Raw genomic sequence first — 7,780 nt, 5'->3', positions numbered from 1 at the left:
CAAACCAGTTATTTTGGTGCTAAGATGGTGTCTTTGGCACGCCCCCTTCTCCATTGCCGGCCCTCTTCCTTGTTGTTTTCAACCAGTTTGACACGACTGTTAACAAGGAAGAGGGCCAGCAATGGAGGAGGGGGCGTGCCAAAGACACCATCTTAGCACCAACATAACTGGTTTGTTCCACTTTGGAGTAAGCTGTTGGGGAAGAATCAGTTTTGTGTTGTGTTGTCAATTAACCTTTTCTCTGGGATAATACTTTCTCTTCATCACGATCAGTTGTGGATAAGACCCAAATGCAGGCAGACACGAGAAGCTTAAAGTAAAATATACTATTTATTTAAATAAAGAAACAAAAAGAAGACATGGCAGCAAATACAACGAGGAGCACGGGAGAGAAGACGGAGACATTTAGTGTGAAACCAAACTAATGAGTCGCTGATGGAGCGCTGAACAGAAATGGTTTAAACGGAGAGTAAACGTGACAGCACCTGGGATGATGGCTAATTGGAAACAGGTGTGAGTTATTACTGACTGAAGGCCTGTTGAAGCTGACTGAGGGTGAGGAGCGAAACAAACACAGGGAGCAGAACCAAACACAAAGTACAGAGAAATCAAATAAAAACCACAAGGAAAAATAAACTCGGAAAACCAGAAAGAAGCACGGACCATGACGATCTTTCCCAAAGTGAAGTTATAACATTTTGGACTTTGATGTTATTTATTAAACTGGCTTAGTCATTAATAAACTTACTTTTCACTGAACAAATAAAAAACTGTTCAACATGTCAAACGGTGACTTTTAGATACATCAACTGCTTTTCTTAAAATCTAAAATACAAACTGCCTAAACTTTTCTTCTACTTTTTCTAAAAAAGTGAAATAAATGAGATCATTTGAAATTATTCACAATTTATAACACATTGTACAAAGTCCGAATGTTCAGCAGGAATCACGGCAATTTATTTGTGCTATTGTTGTTTTCAGTGATGAAACATCTGGAGTTTTAACTTTCACCACAAGTGACTGGATACAAGAGATAATTTTAGATTATTATTTTTTTATTCTTTATTCCAGTAAATGTTGACTTGGAGTCAATGGTCTGGGACTGGTTTTTAAATTTCAGGTTTCAGCTGCTTCAGTTTGTTTGGACACAAAGGTCAGTTAATGTTCTGCACAGTAGGGTTAACACACTTCCTGAAACGAACCTTTGATTGAGGAAGCTGTGTGCACATTACAGATGCAAGAGCAGAAGTGAGGGTTCTCATGTGGTTTAATCATCTTTGATTTTTGAGCATCTTTGCTGACAGTTATGATTTCAATATGCTCTTGCTTGAGTCACATGCTCAGAGTTCAACTCCTAAAGTTTAATGTTTGTGCCAGATTGTTAAAAATCTTTAAATGCAAAATCATTTATAACTGCAGTCCTTAGACTGTGACCAAGTTGGGTAACAATAAGTCAATTGATGTCACTTTTTAAGTATATATTCAACATTTATAAATAAATAGTTGTTTCTGAATTTAAATGTGGGGAAAAAAATCTGCCTCAATGAATTTATTGTGTTTTAATGGAAGAAATTAGTTTTGGAGTGGAGACATGTTGACTGTTTATGGAAATTCTATGGGGGGATTTCCACATGTAAGATGTGCACGCTGCAAACTGTGCACATCAGTGGCTTACCACTCACAAAACATACAGAGAAACACTGGCTGCACGTTCCTTTTCCGATTAAAAAAAAAAAAAACATCATGATGACAATAAAATCATGCTTTAGGAGTTTGATAATATTTGACGTCCTGTGCTGGATGAAGGTTTCTATGAATGTTTGGCAGAAATACGGATAATTTCTGAAGTAACCAGTTGTTGAATGCATTATTTGTTAAAGATGTTTGTGTTCCTGCTGATTTGTAAAGTGAGCATCACAGCAGCAACTGTTAAACTTGTAGCAAAAACAAAGCACACATTGGAGTAGGTTTGTGCTGTTCTTGAATAGTAACGTAGGCGTGGCAGATTAGGATTTAAGAACTTTGACACAAGTTGATTTGTCACAGCCGGAAGACCACCACAACCACAGCTCTCCTGGGACGTTCCAGCTCTGCGGTGGTCAGGACGTCCTGGAAGTGGGAATGAGGGTAACGTTTGAAGTCGGGGGTAAATTTGATCAACCCACAGCGGTTGGCTTTCAATTTGAGGAGAGGAGAGCAACCTGTTTGGAGCAACAACGAGCCTGAGCTGCAACGTGTCTGCTGCAGATGTTATCAGCAGAAGAAACACAGCTGTGGATTATTCCTGGTGTAAGGCTGCAGATATCAGCAAGTCTTCTAACAAAAGAGCCTAAAGATTGAACTGGAACATTTTAATTCAGTTTATTTATATAGTCACAGCAGAAGTCATCTCAGGGCGCTGAACAGAAACTAGGCCTGTGAATTGTCAAATTGTCACTAGGAGGTGTGACCTGGATCTTCAACTGAAGCGGAGAATATTGTGAGCTCCCCCTGCAGAAACCGGAGTTGGTTAACTGATGTTAGTGGGTACCTGCGCAGATCCAGGGACGTCTCTGTAGGAGCAGTTGTAGGAACAAGACTGAGGAAGATGAGCTCACAGGATCAGTTGCTGTGAGGCAATGGAAGAGCCAAGACTAGTGGACCACTGTTCCCATAGAGCCATCACCACTGTTCCCATAGAGCCATCACCACTGTTCCCATAGAGCCATCACCACTGTTCCCATAGAGCCATCACGTCTCAAGTCACACGTCAACCAAGGTTTTTGTATCTTAATGGTTCCCTCTGAACCACACTGTGTTTATTTAGTGATCAAAGGGTCTGTAGGTTTGCTGCTAGAATTTTAAGACATCCTGCGTCGTGGACTTTGGGTTGGAGAGTTTCCGCTGTTATTTCTAGACGCCCTCACCCAAAGAAGGTCCAGGTGAGGATGATCAGGCCTCGGTAAGTGTCTCCTACATGTTTGTGTTTAGTGAAGGGAAAGGTTGGGTTGAAGAACCAGGTGTGGTTTTTATGTTGGAGTTAGATGCTCATATAGATTAGTTTGTTTGTTTATGTCAGAAACTCTTACTGTATCTGTACCAAACCTTTCAATACAAGCTTAAAAACCACCAGTTCGTCAAGCTGGTTTAAATGTCTGTCCTAATGGTACTTGGAGAGCTCTGTATTTTCTGAGGTGGTTCCAAACTCATTATTAAAATAAATTAAAACTACTGTTCTAGAAGTAGCTCTTGCTGAGTGCTGATAGTGGTCCAGGTTCTGGTATGTCTCAACACACTGTGCTGTTGTTTGTTGTTTAGCTGCAGTTTCCTTTGTGGCTGTGACCTCTTTAAGCTTTTAAAAGAACCCAGGTACAACACGGAAATTATCCAAGGAGGGCTTGAGGAACAGAATGATGAATTAGATGTTTTCATTTGGCTTCAAAAACCATCCGTCCATTATCTTTTACCTGCTTCTTCCTATCCGTGTGTCCTCTCACAGAAAATTTTGAATAACAGAGTTGCTATTTCCTGCATTCTGGTGTATTTTAATGGGTTGTTATACGTCATCATTTACCTACATTTGTAAACACTTAATAAATTACTATGTTGGAGAGGAACAGCAGGTTGTGTGCAGCAGCTCCGACTCTGTCCTCCTCCCTCCCCTCACTTCAGGGTTCTGAGCTGAACTCTTCTCAGCTCCTGCTCCAGTCTCGTGGCACCGTTTGGAGCACCTGAAGGGTTCAGTTCTCTGTTGTCCAACTAAGGACAATCCATTCATCCATTTTTTTATTAAAGTAAATTGGACTGTCTCTTTGACATTTTGATCACTGTTATTTTGACAAATTAGTGCCGTTGTTTTGAAACGTGACGTATAATGTGAATAACACATCAAACAATTCTCTCTTTCTATATTTACAGTAATTTATTTTTTACAGTAAGCTTTTTATATTTATTATGTCTGAAATGTAGCAGGTGTTCAGACACCTGCTGATGTGTGCCCCTCGCAAAGTGATGAATGGGCATGAGCACTGGCGACCCCCGTGCCCCAAAATGGAAGAAGCGGGTAAAAGATAATAAATGGATGGATTTTGCACCATGTGTGCAGCCCACAAGAGCAAGAGAAAGCTCCCTCCTGCAGCTGATCAGCTGATCTCCTTCTCTGCCACGCACGCACATTTCTGCTGCAGCTTTGCAGTCCAGATGCACCGATCAACTTTTGTCTTCAAACTTAAAATTCAAAGTATCGCATTGCATCGTAAAATCGTCATAATCACAAAATATAAAAGTATTAAGTTATTTTTAATTATTGTAGAACTTCTTTGTGCCGTTGTTTCAGTGTAATTGATCAAGAAGTACATTTCTGCTCTGTGCTGCAGAGCTGAAGCTGTGTGACATCACTTTGATGTCCTGCTGCACTTCTCTTCTCCACAATTTAAATTTAAATACTGTAACATTTTAAATAAACAATCAATGCAGCATGGATTGTTTATTTCAAATGTTACAGTATTTAAATTTAAATTGTTTATTTAAGGTGGGAGATTGGGAGTAACGGGTGAGTGTGATTGCAGCCTGGCACATGTCTTGTCAAAGTGTACTGAACTTGAACTTGGACTACTGTATCCCTACTTCACAGGTTTTCACTTATCGCAGGTGGGCGTGGCCCTAACAACCACGATAAACAAGGGACTACTGTACCTGAAGAAAACCCATGGATGCACAGATAGAACATGCAAACTCTACCCAGAAAAGTGCTTAAAAATCCTCCAGAGCTCAATCCAGCTGTTCTGGACCAACAAGTCCAATTTGCATCAGCTTCACTTGTCTTGACCTCACGTAAAACAAAAGACCCCAAGGACAGAGCTCTTCTCAGCAGGTGGTTTATAACAACAGTTAAAACTGAGTGAAGCTTCATGATGTGCCGTAGGTGCAATCCACCTGTGAGTGTCATGGAAGGACACAGAAGAAACAAACTGCAGGACTTTCAGAATCAGCTGCTGACAGCTTGGTGCTGGACTCCTCAGCTAGTCTTTAGTGGTCCGTTCAGTCTGTTCCTCAATAAATTAAGGTGCTTTTCATCCACATGAACAATCACACATTTTTATAACAAACATCTATACATTTAGTTGTTTTTTTTCTCCTTTCTTTACCCAGAGCTTCTTATTTTAGCTCACATCATACTGTAGACATGACGTTACTGTGTAATTAACATGTGCAGTTTCCATCAAATTACTGTAAAAGCTGTCATCTGTACAAGTATTCACTTAATTACATGTTGTAAGAGTTTTCTTGTTTTGTATACCCAATTGAAAAGCCAGAGTAATGTCCTTTTATTATATTTACTATAACCTGAATCAAGTTCTCCTTCTCAAATTATTTGTCATCTTATATGGAATCCTGTCCTGGTCAGAGCCCATGTTTTCATAATTAAAAAAGGATTTATAAGTGTGTAAAAGAACCACACACACACACACACACACACACACACACACAACAGCTGGAGAAGACTTTTAACCAGCTTTTTAACTTGCAAGGACTCATTCAAGACAGTACATACATAGATACATAACACACATGCAATAGAACATGTCGTTTTGGTTCTGTGGAGTCCTCTGTAGCACCTCTCACATGTAGAGTACCTCAGGGGTCTATACTTGGCCCCCTTTTGTTTTTTCTTTTTTTACTACCTCTGGGATATATTCTCCGGAAACGTGGCGTTTCTTTTCATTTTTACACCAATGACAGACAAATTTATGTTCCATTAAGACAAGAGAAACAGTACTCCATGAACCAATTCCTGGAATGTATGGCAGAAGTCAGCGCATGGATGTCACAGAACTTTTTACATTTTAATGAGAAAAAGACTGAGGTCCTGTTGTTTAAGTCCAATGATGGTTCCAAAGTCCATGCTGATCTGGGTCCTTTCACAAAACATCTGACTGAGACAACAACTAACCTGGGTGTGAGGCTGGACAAGGATTTTAAACTGGATGCTCAGATTAAATATGTAATCAAGTCCAGCTTTTATCACCTGAGACAACTGGCCAAGATGAAACCATTCCTGTCACAACATCATTTTAAGATTTTAATCCATGCTTTCATCACAACTTGTCTGGACTACTGTAATTCACTTCATGTGGGTCTGAGCCAGTCATTACTGACTCAACTTCAGCTGGTTCAGAATGCTGCTGCTCGACTTTTAACTGGCACCAGAAAACGAGAGCACACCACCCCTGTCTTAAAATCACTAAACTGGCTCCCAGTTTGTTTCCGGATTAATTTTAAGGTTTTTTTGTTTGTATTCAAATGTCTTCATGGTCTCGCCCCACAGTACCTGTCCGACCTGCTCTAGCTGTACATTCCCTCACGCTCTCTCAGGTCAGCTGATCAGCTGCTGTTGGCCGTCCCAAAGTCCAACAGGAGACTGAGAGGTGACCGAGCGTTCTCAGTCGCTGCCCCTAAACTGTGGAACGAGCTGCCTGCATGTGAGACAAGCTGACTCACTGCCTGTTTTTAAATCTGCTCTGATGGCACATTTTTTTCTCTTTGGCTTTTAACTCAGCTTGAAATGTTGTTTTTACTGGGTTTTTTTTAAGTTATTTGTTTTATAGATTTTACTGTTTGCTGTTTTATGATGTGGTAGTTCATTACTGACATAGTATCTGTTGAGTTTATAGTTTTTATGCTTCAATGTGTTAGTGTACAGCACTTTGGCCAACCGTGTTGTTTTAAAGTGCTTTATAAATAAAGTTGTATTGTATTATTGGATACATAATGCACATGCAATAGCACATGTCACAGAAGCGAGCCACAAGCCGCGTTATCTGCTCGCGTTTATATCCCTCTCAGCCGAGTTCAGAGGTCAGGGGATGTCCTTGAAGCCAAGTGCAGTCTTCTTACACAGCGCTCTCCGTTTACACAAACATATGGTTCATGGGCAGAGATAAGATAATGTTTTGGGAGACGGTTCTGCTGGTTTTGGGCTTCTTGTTCTCGGGGCAGAGGGGAAGAATGTTCTCAGCCATAGTAATAAAAACATCCATAACCTTTGACCAAAGATTCCCTGACACAAAGTATCAGCTGTTTCCAGTCTCCACTTATTTAAATACTCAATGGAAGGTGTACCATTTGGTTAGACATCTCACCGAGTTCTCTGACGTTGTAACTGCAGACGTCTGCAGACAGATTGTAAGGATGTTAGTTTTCTGTGGCCCGGTGTGTCTGTTTCCCTCGTGCTCCTCGTTAGTTTCCATTGTTGCCACCTGTGTCTCGTCCCAGCTGTTTGTCATCATGTCTCGTCTTCTCCTTGTATTTAAGTCTCCCTATTCTGTCTTGTCCTTTGTCGGGTCGTCTTCGTTGGGTGTGCTTCCTCGAGTCTCCTGAGTCTCTCTGTTTTCCTGGTTCCTCGAGTTCCTCGTGTCTCCCGAGTTCCCCGTGCCTCCCTCCTTGTTTATGTAAGTTTTGCTGCCCCGTCAGCATATTTATTTTGTACTTTTCATTCATCATTAAAAACCTATTTTTGTATATCTGCCAAGTTGAGTCCCTGTTCTGCACTCTGGGTTCGCTCCAACCACAAATCCTAACACAGATGAGGACAAAAATACTCTGGGATGTGGGCGCTGATTGTGTTGCAGCTGGTTCTCTGCAGACGTCCTTGTTTTGCTGTTGTTGCACGGGAAGTCTGAAAGAGTTAAATAAGTTCCAATTTTCCATGTGTGTTTGACCTTTTTAGGCAGGTGAACAGATTTGAATGCATTTGTGTGTGTGTGTGTGTGTGTGTGTGTGTGTGTGTGTGTGTGTGTGT

At 40.8% G+C, this 7,780-nt stretch overlaps 2 protein-coding genes across 2 annotated transcripts in view; one reads left to right on the top strand and one right to left on the bottom strand.

The window, feature by feature from the left end:
* sdha (succinate dehydrogenase complex, subunit A, flavoprotein (Fp)) overlaps nt 1-7,780 on the bottom strand; it is a 206,477-nt gene that overhangs the window by 172,707 nt on the left and 25,990 nt on the right. The gene's annotated exons all lie outside the window — the stretch shown is intronic.
* LOC119409525 (proline-rich transmembrane protein 1) overlaps nt 1-7,780 on the top strand; it is a 29,308-nt gene that overhangs the window by 20,224 nt on the left and 1,304 nt on the right. The gene's annotated exons all lie outside the window — the stretch shown is intronic.

Source organism: Nematolebias whitei, chromosome 5 (assembly GCF_014905685.2).
Source record: "Nematolebias whitei isolate Nwh7 chromosome 5, NemWhi1, whole genome shotgun sequence".
In the NCBI taxonomy this organism is placed as follows: Eukaryota; Metazoa; Chordata; class Actinopteri; order Cyprinodontiformes; family Rivulidae; genus Nematolebias; species Nematolebias whitei.
Note: the sequence above shows the minus strand (reverse complement) of the source record. Positions and strands in the feature narration are given on the sequence as shown.